Source organism: Scyliorhinus canicula, chromosome 5, assembly GCF_902713615.1.
Source record: "Scyliorhinus canicula chromosome 5, sScyCan1.1, whole genome shotgun sequence".
NCBI lineage: Eukaryota > Metazoa > Chordata > Chondrichthyes > Carcharhiniformes > Scyliorhinidae > Scyliorhinus > Scyliorhinus canicula.
This window is the reverse complement of record NC_052150.1, coordinates 179,791,320-179,804,804: the sequence shown is the minus strand read 5'-3', so window position 1 is coordinate 179,804,804 and position 13,485 is coordinate 179,791,320.

The following is a 13,485-nucleotide window of genomic DNA, read 5'->3' as shown; positions in this document are numbered from 1 at the left end:
GAAGTAGGACATTTTTAAGGCTATATTGGATTCGTATTAATATTTACATCATCAAAGCATTCTTCATTTATTGGACTGATTGGCACCATTTATGATGTAAAGGGATGGGCATTCGTTTGAATCCCATTTTTGCACAGCTGAGAAACCTTTTTCGAACGAAATGGAGAATCTATAATCTGCCTAGCAACAGCACGAAGCTGTATCTTAAAACGGCACCATGGCCAGAAGATCGGGATATCTGTGATTCAAGACCCTGACAGTGGGGCAAATATATATATATATATATATTGATTAAAACTAAGACTTATAAAATGAAATGTTATAAAATGAAATGTTGTAACACCAAAATGACCCAGGCAGGCAAAAGAAACCTAAGGATTAAATATATTGATTAGATTAGTTTTACACACAGACACAAATCCTATCAAACAAGAGGCTGACACAATAGATTCCCAGGTTAACCCAGGAACCACACTCAACACCTAATCAAGGTACAGCATTGAGATAATGGGACCCCATTGTAAGTCAAGGGAACACCTATTAAAACTAAGCAGATAACGAGACATTGACATCAGAGTCAGGAAGCCCGGGAAATCATGTATCTGTACTATTCATCTGTACTATTCAAATGTAAAACGGCAAAAGCCCGCCAAAACCTTGCAAATGCTTGTACTCTCTATAAATATTGAACCTCGTCTGCATATCAGGGAGATCACCGTGGTCAAGCCATTGTTAGGAGCTGGCTGCGTGGGTCTCCCTGAAGGACTTCAGAACTTGTATAATACAGTAAAAACGCTTTGAACCTTGCCTTGAGACTCAACCTCTTGAATGCACTGGCACAAGGGATTTTTCCCTACAACACTGGTATTAGCGCCCTGCTCAGAACAAAAAAGTCGATGCGAGAGTATACCTTGTGGACATGGGAGAAAAAAGAAAACTCCTTCACCCTTGGCTGTGCAAACCACCATGGGTCTACTCCCCCCATCTGTTCCATAAACCCCTTCAATTCCTTTGCCGCGGCCGGCCTCCTCCCTGTCCAGGATTTTGACCGGTCCAATTCCGGATAAAAGACTGTGTTAAAATCTCCTCCCATGATCAGGTTTTGTGACTCCAAGTCTGGGAACTTACCTGAGACACCCGCCTCATGAATTCCACATGTCCCAGTTCGGAGCATATACGTTCATGAATACCACCCCCCCCCCCCCACTTCTCTCCCGACTAGCCATCACCCTTTTTAGGCCATCCTCCAGCTCGTGCCCACGGCATCCTCGAGCCCCCCCTTGGGCATTCGCCATTCCCGACCTCCCATTTGTCCTCTCGCGACAGTTCCTCCCCTGTCAGCAAAGCAGCTCCCCTCCCCTCTCCCTCCCCCTAGCAACAGCACCAGAAACTCAACCCCCCTATCAATTCCAGCTTAACACTTTCACGCCCCCCACTGTGCTTCCGTGAGTCAGCTGACCCAAGCTGACCAGATAGTTCCCGCCCATGGCACCAAACAGTCTGTCTTCCCATTGTTCTCTCCCCTCTACCCCCACTTGGACAAACATATTCAAAGTATCACATTCCCCAGTAACCAAATGTCAGAAAAAACAGTGCAAAAGCGACCACAGAAGAAACAGCCCCAGAAACCCCCCCCCCCCCCCGCCCCTCACCATCTCCCTGCAAGACAAAGTTAACGTTAGCCATCAAAGCAGCCCCTTATTGCAAATAACACTACTTACACAACACAACCCAACAAATCGCCACTACAGTACTCTCCAAAGCTTCAGTGTCTTTTAGTTCACCTCCAGTCTTTTTTCTTTGATAAAAGTCCATATGTCGTCCGGCGTTTCAAAATAGAAGTCCCGTTCCTCATGAGTGACCTACAGACGGACTGGGTACAACATCCTGACCATCACCCCCTTCTTAAAGAGGGCCGTTTTTGCCTGATTAAACCCAGCTTGCTTCTTGGCCAAATCCACGGCCGAGTCCTGATAAATACGCAGCTTACAATTGTCCCACTTGCTGCTCTGTTCTTTCTTGGCCCACCGCAGAAGGTGTTCCTTGTCCAGGAATCGGTGTAAACGTACCACCATCGCCCTCGGCGGCTCATTCGCTCGGGGCTTCTTCGCGAGGTCTCTGTGCGCTCTATCCACTTCCAGGGAGGCCGATGATTTTCAGATTCTGCCTCCTGGACCTGTTCTCCAGGCCTTCCAGCTTCTCCTGCATTCTTTTCTGGCAGACATTCATCAACTCCACCTTGGTCTCCAGCACGGTTATGTACTCCTCGCGCTCAGACATCTTTATCTCCACCTCCTGGATCGCACGTTCGTGGGTCTCCTGATTCTGCACCACCTGATCAATACAAGCCTTGATCGGATCCAGCGTGTTCTTCTTAAGCTTGTGTGGTAGTCGGTTTTAGGAGTATTACGGTACCCAGGTTGAGGCTGTAAGACCATTGGTGTGGGAGGTACCTGATACTGTAAGATCATTGGTTCCGCCCAGTATGGTGGAGTATAAGAGTCTGTGTCTCCCCAGCTGCTGCATTCTGTACCTGCGCTGCTGGGGGAAACATCTAGTCCAATAAAGCCTTCAATTGTACTCCAATCTTGCTTTGAGAGTTATTGATCATGCATCAATTTATTGGACTAGATTTTGAAGAGTGGAGATCCACATCAAGCCGGAGTGTCTGCAACTTAGCCCCCACGCGGCAACCTTCAAACACTGGCTGGCGTGCTTCAACGGGTACCTCAGTGCGGCCACGAGTACACCCACGGAGGGCCAGAAACTGCAAGTTCTCCACTCGAGGGTGGGCCCAGAGATCTACACCCTCATCGAGGATGCGGACGATTTCAAGGCTGCGATGGTCCTGTTGAAAGGACACTACATTCGGCCAGTAAACCAGGTCTATTCCCGGCATCGGCTGGCGACAAGTCGACAAATCCCGGGGGAATTGCTAGACGAATTCTACCGCGCACTTCTGATACTAGGTAGGAATTGTGACTGTCCGCAAGTTTCAGCCAGCAACCACACAGAACCTTTAATCCAGGACACATCCGTTGCAGGAATGCTGTCCTCCCAAATCCGTCAGTGGCTGTTAGAGAAAGAGACACTAGGCCTCAAGGAGGCACCGCCCTTGCTAGCTCCCTGGATGTGGCCTCCCAAAATGCCCGTGCGTACGTCCCCGACCGCATGGCAGCCCCTTGGGCAGCGTGGAACCCGCCCGTGGCCGACTCCGATGCATCCCCCATCCCCCTACAAGCTTATTCTGCACGGCTATCAGGCAACCCCGGGGGGCCCCGCTGCCATTTTTGCAGGCAAGCCAAGCACCCCCGACAGCGCTGCCCGGCCCGCTCCTCCATCTGAAAAGGGTGAGGCAAAAAAGGCCATTTCGTGGCGGTATGCCGGGTGGTCGCCGCCGTCTCTGGGGGCAAGCCGGGACCGCCACAACAACTCTCTCCACGGGCCACGTGCGGACAGCGGGCGCCGCTATCTTCGTTTTCCCGAGCCATGTGCGGGCCCCGGGTGATGCCATCTTGTTCCCCAGGGACCACGTGCGATGCGTGGGCGCCGCCATCTTGCACACCCCCAGCCATGTGCGACCCATGGGCGCCGCCATCTTTGCTGGAGTCTCAGGACCCCGATTCGGATGACCATACACCGCCCAAGGAAAATCTTCAACTTTTACCACGCCTTGCCTCGGTGACCCTGGACCAGTCTCGGCCCCAAACGCTCTCGACTGTGACGACAACCGTGCTCATCAACGGACCCAAAACATCCTGCCTGATCGACTCCGGGAGCACAGAGAGCTTCATACACTCCAACACAGTAAGGCGCTGTTCTCTTCCCATACACCCAGTTAACCAAAGAATCTCCCTGGCCTCCGGATCTCACTCTGTAGAGATCAAGGGGTTCTGCGTAGCTAACCTCACGGTCCAGGGGAGGGAATTTCAAAATTTCCGACTCTATGTCCTTCCTCACCTCTGCGCTGCCACGCTCCTAGGGTTAGATTTCCAATGCAACCTCCAGAGCTTAACCTGTAAATTTGGAGGCCCTATACCCCCCCTCACTGTCTGCAGCCTCACGACCCTCAAGGTCGACCCGCCTTCCCTTTTTGCGAACCTCACCCCAGATTGCAAACCCGTCGCCACCAGGAGCAGACGGTACAGTGCCCAGGACCGGACCTTCATTAGGTTGGAAGTCCAGCGGCTACTGAAAGAAGGTATTATCAAGGCTAGCAACAGCCCCTGGAGAGCTCAAGTAGTGGTTATAAAGACCGGGGAGAAGCACAGGATGGTCATTGATTATAGTCAGACCATCAACAGGTATACGCAGTTCGACGCGTACCCCCTCCCCCGCATATCTGATTTGGTCAATCAGATTGCACAATACAAGGTCTTTTCCACGGTGGACCTCAAATCTGCCTACCACCAGCTCCCCATCCGCTCGGAAGACCGCAAATACACTGCGTTCGAAGCAGAGGGCGGCTCTCCCACTTCCTGAAGGTTCCCTTCGGTGTCACAAATGAAGTCTTGGTCTTCCAATGGGAGATGGACCGAATAGTTGATTGGTACGGTTTGCGGGCCACGTTTCCATACCTCGACAATGTCACCATCTGCAGCCACGACCAGCAGGACCACGACACCAACCTCCGAAAATTCCTCCATACTGCAAAAATCCTTAATCTTGCGTACAACAAGGACAAACGCGTGTTCAGCACCGACCGTCTAGCCATCCTCGGCTACGTAGTGCATGATGGAGTTATAGAACATAGAACAGTACAGCACAGAACAGGCCCTTCGGCCCTCGATGTTGTGCCGAGCAATGATCACCCTACTCAAACCCACGTATCCACCCTATACCCGTAACCCAACAACCCTCCCCTTAACCTTACTTTTTAGGACACTACGGGCAATTTATCATGGCCAATCCACCTAACCTGCACATCTTTGGACTGTGGGAGGAAACCGGAGCACCCGGAGGATACCCACGCACACACGGGGAGGACGTGCAGACTCCGCACAGACAGTGACCCAGCCGGGAATCGAACCTGGGACCCTGGAGCGGTGAAGCATTTATGCTAACCACCATGCTACCGTGCTGCCCATCATCCCAGATCCCAGATCCCAAACGCATGCGCCCCCTCATGGAGTTTCCCCTCTCCCACTGCTCCAAGGCCCTGAAACGCTGCCGAGGATTTTTTCTATATTACGCCCAATGGGTCCCCAATTATGCGGACAAGGCCCACCCAGTAATCCAATCCACTGTCTTTCCCCTGTCTGCAGAGGCCCGCCAGGCCTTCAGCCGCATAAAAGCAGACATCGCAAAGGCCACGATGCACGCAATCAATGAATCCCTTCCATTCCAAGTTGAGAGCGACCCGTCCGACGTAGCTCTGGCGGCCACCCTCAACCAAGCGGGCAGGCCCGTGGCCTTCTTTTCACGCACCCTCCATGCTTCAGAAATCCGTCATTACTCCGTTGAAAAGGAGGCCCAGGCCATAGTAGAAGCTGTGCGGCACTGGAGGCATTACCTGCCGGCAGGAGATTCACACTCCTCACAGACCAACTGTCGGTTGCTTTCATGTTCGATAATGCACAGCGGGGCAAGATAAAGAATGATAAGATCTTACGGTGGAGGATCGAGCTCTCCACCTACAACTATGAGATCTTGTATCGTCCCGGGAAGCTAAATGAGCCTCCTGATGCCCTATCCCATGGCATGTGCCAATGCACAAGTGGACCGACTCCGGGCCCTCCATGAGGATCTCTGCCACATGGGGGTCACTCGATTCTTCCATTTTATCAAGACCCGCAACCTGCCCTACTCCATCGAGTAGGTCAAGACCGCCACCAGGAACTGCGAAATCTGCACGGAGTGCAAGCCACACTTCTACAGGCCAGAGAATGCGCACCAGGTAAAGGCTTCCCATCCCTTTGAATGCCTCAATATGGACTTCAAAGGGCCCCTCCCATCCACCGACCGCAACACGTACTTCCTGAATGTGATTGACGAGTACTCGCAGTTCCCATTCGCCATCCCCTGCCCTGACATGACCGCAACCACTGTCATCAAAGCCCTCCACAGTATCTTTACACTGTTCGGTTTCCCAGCCTACATTCACAGCGATAGGGGGTCCTCCTTCATGAGCGACGAACTGCGTCAATTCCTGATCAGCAAGGGCATTGCCTCGAGCAGGACAACCAGTTGTAACCGCCAGGGAAACGGGCAGGTAGAGAGGGAGAACGGAACGGTCTGGAAGACCGTCCTACTGGCCCAGCGGTCCAGAAATCCCACAGTCTCCCGCTGGCAGGAGGTCCTCCCCGATGCACTCCGCTCCATCCGATCACTGCTGTGCACCACGACAAACCAAACACCTCATGAACGTCTCCTTGTCTTCCCTAGGAAGTCCTCCTCCGGGACCTCGCTCCCAACCTGGCTGGCAGCTCCTGGACCCATCCTGCTCCACAAACACGTGCGGGCACACAAGTCGGACCCGTTGGTCGAGAGGGTCCACCTCCTTCACACTAACCCTCAGTACGCCTATGTGGCGTACCCCGAAGGCCGACAGGGTACGGTCTCCCTACGGGACCTGGCGCCTGCTGGATCCCAAACCACACCCCCCCCCCCACCTACCCCACCCTCCCTCCCACCTGTGCACCCCACGGCCTCCCCCTTCCCAGGTGGATCAGTTCTCCACTGGTCCCATCTAGAGGTGATGAAGCTACCGAAGAACCCAAAATTACGCTCCTGGAATCACGGATGGCCGATCCAGCGCCTGCATCACCGCCGAAACTGCGACATTCACAGAGGACGACCAGGGCCCCCGATCGTCTAATTGCTTCATTTTGATATGTACATGTAAATAAATACTGTAAATAGTTGTGACATGTAACAAGGCAAAACACTGTACCACCGACGGGTACCAACATAATCTTAACTTCTACCACTGTATAACGCAAGACCACCACCTCCGCTGGACACTTTTTTAACAGGGGGTGAATGTGGTAGTCGGTATTAGGGGTATTACGGTACCCAGGTTGAGGCTGTAAGACCATTGGTGTGTGAGGTACCTGAGACAGCAAGATCATTGGTGAAGCCTTCCTGCTGGTTCCGCCCAGTAAGGCGGAGTATAAGAGTCTGTGTCTCCCCAGCTGCTGCATTCTGTACCTGCGCTGCTGGGGGAAACATCAAGTCCAATAAAGCCTTCAATTGTACTCCAATCTCGCTTCGAGAGTTATTGATCGGCTTGGTGAAGCAATCTTCAAAAACCTTCACCAGCTGCTCCGTCAACCACTGTGCCGTCTCCCCACGACCCTTACTCCCCGCCATGGTTTCTCGCGTTTCCAGCTCTGCTCGGGTCTTCTTTAGCTCACTCAGCTAAATCACTGGCTTTTAAAGCAGACCAAGCAGGCCAGCAGCACGGTTCGATTCTCGTATCAGCCTCCCCGAACAGGCACCGGAATGTGGCGACTAGGGGCTTTTCACAGTAACTTCATTGAAGCCTACTCGTGACAATAAGCAATTTTCATTTAATTCCTTGTAGGACTTTGTCTTCACACACGGTCACTTCTAGTCCAATTCTTCATACACTTGGGCTGAATTTCTCCTCACTGTCTCACTCTTCACCGATTTATCCCATAAAATCCGGAAAAAAAGGGGGGGAAATGTCCAAAAGTCCGTCTCAGGCCGGAGCTATCAAATGTGCAACCTACTCCCCCATGGCCACCACCGGAAGATGTCTAGGGGCATTGATAACAGCACCTCTGCTGCTTTTGTCGGCCCAATACTCCACAAGCCTTGTGATAGTGGCGGCCCTGAGAGCCTGGGGGCAGTGGAGGGAGCACATGAGAGTGAAGAGAGCATTGGGCTGGATTCCAATTCGTAACAATCATTGGTTTGTACTGGGAAGGCTGGATGGGGGGCTTCGGAGGTGGCAGAGAGCAGGGATCGAGAGTATGGGGGATTTATTCATAGATGGGAGCTTTCCCTGCTTGAAGGATTGAGAGGAGAAATTTGAATTCCAGCAGGAAATGGATTCAGGTGTCTGCAGGCATGGGACTTTTTTGCAAAGACAGGTTTCAACCTTTGGTACCTAACACCATGGGGGATACAGGACAGGGTAGTTTCTAGGACTTGCTAGGGGGTGGGAGAGGGGAAGGTATCAAATAGCTACAAAGACCTCATGGAGTCAGAGGTTATTCAGACAGAGGAGCTAAAGGACAAATGAGAAGATGAGCTGGGGGGAGATAGAGGCAGGTATGTGGGCAAATGCCCTAAGCAGGGTTAATACGTCCTCATCATGTGCCAGGCTCAACCTGATACAATTTAAGGTCGTTCCCTGGGAACACATGACGGTGGCCCGGAATAGCAAGTTTTTTGGGATAGAGGACAGGTGTGCGAGGTGTGCGGGGTGGGGGGCAGCAAATCATGTCCATATGCTTTGGGCATGTCTGAAACTCAGGGATTCTAGCAGGGTTTTGCAGATGTCATGTCCACGATGCTAAAAACATGGGTGGTGCTGAGTTCACAGGTGCCGATTTTTGGAGTGTCGGAAGATCCGGTTGTCCAGGGGGTGAGAGAGGCTGACTGTCTCGTCTTGGCCTTTGCCTCTCTGGTAGCCCAGAGACGGATATTGCCAGCGTGGAGGGACTTGAAGCCCCCGAAATCGGAGACCTGGGTTAGCGAAATAGCTGGGTTTCTCAGTTTTGAGAAAATCAAGTTCGCCCTAAGAGTGTCAATGCTAGGGTTCGTCCGGAGGTGGCAGCCGTTTGTTGACTTCTTTGGGGTAAATTAACTGTAAGCAGAGACAAAAAAATTAAAGAGGGTGGTGGTGGGTGGTGGGGGGAGGGGAGTGGAAGTTAGGCTATTTTCTATTTAGGGTAGGAGGGACTTGTTCGGAATGGAGGTGATTTATTTCCATTGTTTACTGTTGTTGTTACTGTTATTATTATAACATTACAAATACTGTAATTTTAAAAATAAAATCATTATTTCCTATCCATAAATCCGTGCTGACTATTGCCAATCAAACAATTATCAAAGTGTCCATTTATCATATCCTTTATGATATATTCTAGTGTTTTCTAGAAACCCATCCCTAACACACTACAGAACCTTGTCCTCCACAGCATTAGTGCTCATTATGTTTGACCAGTCTATATGTAGTCTATATGATTACTGTATTAACCATGCTACATATTTCTCTAATCTCCTGATTAATACCATGCCCTACATGACCACTAATGTTTGGTGACCTATTAACAATACCTACCAATGTTTGCTGCCCCTTGCTGTTTCTTAGCTCCAATCAAAGTGATTCCACATTTTGTTCTTCTGATCCAAGACCTCCCCCCCCCCTCTTTCGTAATGTACTGATTCTATCCTTATTATTAGTGCAAAACTTGCCCCTTTTGCTTTTTTCCTATCCTTCCAAAATGTTGAATATCCTTGGATATTCAGTTCCCAGTTTATGTCACATTTCCGTAATGGCAATTAGATCATGTCCATTTACCTCTATTTGTGCCTTTAAATAATTTACATTGTTGCAGATGCTGTGTACATTCAGGTAGAGGGCCTTAACTTTGCCTTTTCCCTTTATTTTACATTCTAAGTTTAGGTGACGCTTGCCTTTGTTTCACCAACATTCTAATTTCACTTGCTACTTTTCTATTTCTTGTTCCTTCCAATTTGAGCTCCCCTCAGGATAACATCCCTCCGCCAAGCTAATTTAAACCTTCCCTAATAGAACTAGCTAATCTCCCAGATTTGGTCCTGGCTCTAATAAGGTGTAATCCGTCCATCGTGTATAGTACCACTTACCCTGGATCCAGTCCCAATTCCTGAGAAATCTGATTGCCTCCCTCCTACACCAATTCTACTTTCACATGTTCAATCAATCTGTCCTCCCGTTCCTATGCTCACTAGCACATGGCACTGGCATTAATCCTGAGATTATAGCTCTTGTGGTCTTGCTATTTAATTTCCTTCCTAACTCCCTAAATAACTCCCTAAAATCTACTTTCACAACCTCATCCCTCTTCCTAATTTTGTCGTTGTTACCAATGTAGGGCATGACCTCTGGCTGTTCACAATCCTCCAGAAAGATGTCCTGCAGCCACTTTGTGACATCCTTGACCCTGACACCATGGAGGCAACATCCCATCTGGAGCCACGTTTGCTCCACAGACAACTGTCTGATCCCAGACTATTGAATCCCTTTTCACCATTGCTCTTCTATTCCTCTTCCTCCTCTCCTGTGCAGCTGAACGGGGTGGTCGCTGAGAGAAATGGCATGAGCTTGTTGAGTGGCATGATGCATGTGTGCGGGGGTGCTGGCAGCTGGGGAAAACATACACCTTCAGTGGTGTTACCTCTGAGCTTCATGCTGAGTCAATGGCATGTTAAATTCTTGTTTTTACAGGGGTGCGGTTTCTCCCTATGAATTACAGAATTGTTGCCGGCTGCAGGCTCCACGATCCTTCTGTGGGTCATGACCCGCACTTTGAAAAATCCTGTTTTAGACTGCCTAGCAGTCATCCATTCCCTCTCTGCCTGTATGCTGCCAGTGTGAAAACATTCCTAAAGATGCTATCCACATACTTCTCTGCCTCATTCATGGATGGACAACTGTAACTCCAGCTGCCATTTGAGTTCCGAAACCTAGTGCTCAAGATTCTGCAGCCTGTGACATTTCCTGGAGATGTGTTCGCCGAGGACACATGGTGTATCCGTGACTTCCCACATACTGCAGGATGTCCTTCCACTGGGCTGAGCTGACCTACCATTCTGGCTAAAAAAAACATTTATTACTATCAGAATATGTAGAATAACTTACCAGTTACTCATCGATTAGCTTCTCTCCCTGTACTGAAGTAAGAGCCAACTACTGGAGGTTGAGAAAAGGTAGAAAAAGAATGGCGCACCTCTTTCGCATAACTCCCTCACTCACCAAACTCCCACCTTACACTCTGTGTACAAAAGCAAAACACTCGGTGCAGACAAAGCAGCACTAAGGAAGACCTGTTTTTACATGTACTGAAAAACAACTGATTCATGCATCTGGAAAACAGTTTAAGTTAGCTACCTATTTAACCAGCAGCAGCTGCTCTCAGAGAGCTTGGAGACCCCTGTTTTAAGGCTGGAATAAAATTTTACTTCTTTTCATTTAAGGTCTAGTTTTAGTTAATTGTAAGTTAAAGAAAAAACCCTTAAAACTCTCTCACTCACCAGGTCCCAGTGAAGACCAGAACTTGCTTCCTGTTAACTAATGAATCCTCTATCCATGTGCATATGTTACCCACAACCACCATGTGCACCAAACATGTAAAATGCCTTTTTACATCGCACCTTATCAAATGTTGTTTGGAAACCCAAATAAAGCACATTTGCTGGTTTACCATTATCCACCCTGCTTGTTCCCTCCTCAAAGAACTCTAAGAAATTAGTCATGCAGAAGACCATGCTGACTATGCCTGAATGCATTGGGATTTTCTAAATGTCCTTTACTACCTCTTTGATAATGAATTCAAGTATTTTTCCAATGACAGATGTTAGATTAACTGGCCATAGTTTACTGATTTTAACTATTCTTGGAATACTTTTTGTGTCTTCGGCAATGAATACAAAATACCAGTTCAATTCTTCCATCATTTCCTTGTTTCCAATTATTAGCTCCCCAGTCTCACTTTCTAAGATTGGATTGAATTTGCATTTGTTTTATTGTCACATACCGAGGTACAGTGAAAAGTATTGTTCTGCGTACAGTCCAGACAGATCATTCCATACATGAAAAAAACATGGTACATACATAAATACACAATGTAAATACATAGACACAGGCATCGGGTGAAGCATACAGTGTGGAAAAATTACTCAGTAGAGAAGATGTGTGGAGAGATCAGTTCAGTCAACATGAGGGTCATTGAAGGAACTGGTAACAGCAGGGAAGAAGCTGTTTTTGAATGTGGTGTTCTCAGATTTTTGTATCTCCTGCCCGATGGAAGAAGTTGGAAGAGTGAGTAAACCTGGTGGGAGGGATCTTTTATTATGCTGCCCACTTTCCCCAGGCAGCTGGAAGTGTAGATGGAATCAATGGATGGGAGGCCGGTTTGTGAGATGGACTGGGCTGTGTTCATGACTCTCTGTAGTTTTTTTTGGTCTTGGGCTGAGCAGTTGCCATGCCAGGCTGCAATGCAGCCAGATAGGATGCTTTTTATGGTGTATCTGTAAACACTGGCAAGAGTCAATGAGGACATGCCGAATTTCCTTTGTTTCATGAGAAACTATAGGCACTGTTGTGTTTTCTTGGTTGTAGCATCGACATGCGTGGACCAGGACAGATTGTTGGTGATGTGGCTAACATAGAATTTACAGTGCAGAATTAGACAGTAGCGTGTATGACACTTCGCTTCCTGAAGTCAATGACCAGCTCTTTCGTTTTGTTAACGTTGAGGAAGGGATTGGTATCGTTGCAGCATGCCATTAGGTTCTCTATCGCCCTTCTGTTCTCTGACTCTGTAGCCACCTGGGGTGGCCACGTCCTGATTCAAAATGGACACTCGCAAGGAGTGCAGGGAAAAACGAACAACACCAGAGAAAACAAGCAGGTGCAAGGTTTCCTGTGTATTAAGATTTGCAGAACCCAGACAGAACTGAAACCAATAGCCATTAACATATTAATGAACTATCTCCAGGGACAAAAAGAAAGATTGAAACAATCGAGACCAAGACAGACTCCCCGGCACCAGTGGGAGCTAAGACAAAGGCAGGCCAGCGACCACGTATCCGCCCAACGATCAGGGAACAACTCCGGTATTGGAGAAAATCGATAGGAACGATTGGGACATGGTCCAATTAATTGGGACCAAGTCCAGGGTCCGCCCAGAAGGGCGCGAAAACCCTTGGGGACTATAGGATAGCGTCCCCAAGTTCAGTTCGCTCTCTTGGCCTTGGCTCTCAGCGAGGAGAGTCCTGCCTAGCAGCTGCATCAACCAAGTAAGTCTAAGGTCAACACACGCTATGAGATAGACGCTCCTAGCTACTATTCCGTACCTAGTTCGAAGCCAGCAGAATCAGAACCGGACAACGGCCATTGTTCCTCTTACCTGGTGGGCCACTCAAAGCTAAGTATAGGCTTTTGGTAGCAGTTGTAGGTTAGCAAATAGAGTTTATGCATGAGTAGTAATTGACTGTGTGTATAATAAATGTGTATTGATTTCAAACTTACTAACTGGTGTATTGAGTTATTGATCAGTACTTGGCTTTGAACTCTGTGGTGGTATCAGAAAGATACCTGGCAACTCTAGAGCAAATTAAAACAGAGAAAATTAAGGGAAAAGCATAATGAGCAACAACTCATCGTTGTTTGAGATCCAACCCACTATAGTTGTGTCATCAACAAACCTGTAGATGGAGTTGGAGCCAAATATTGCCACACAGTCGTGTGGATAGGGAGTACAGTAGGGGGTTAAGTACGCAGTCTTGCGGGGCCCGGTTTTGAGGAAT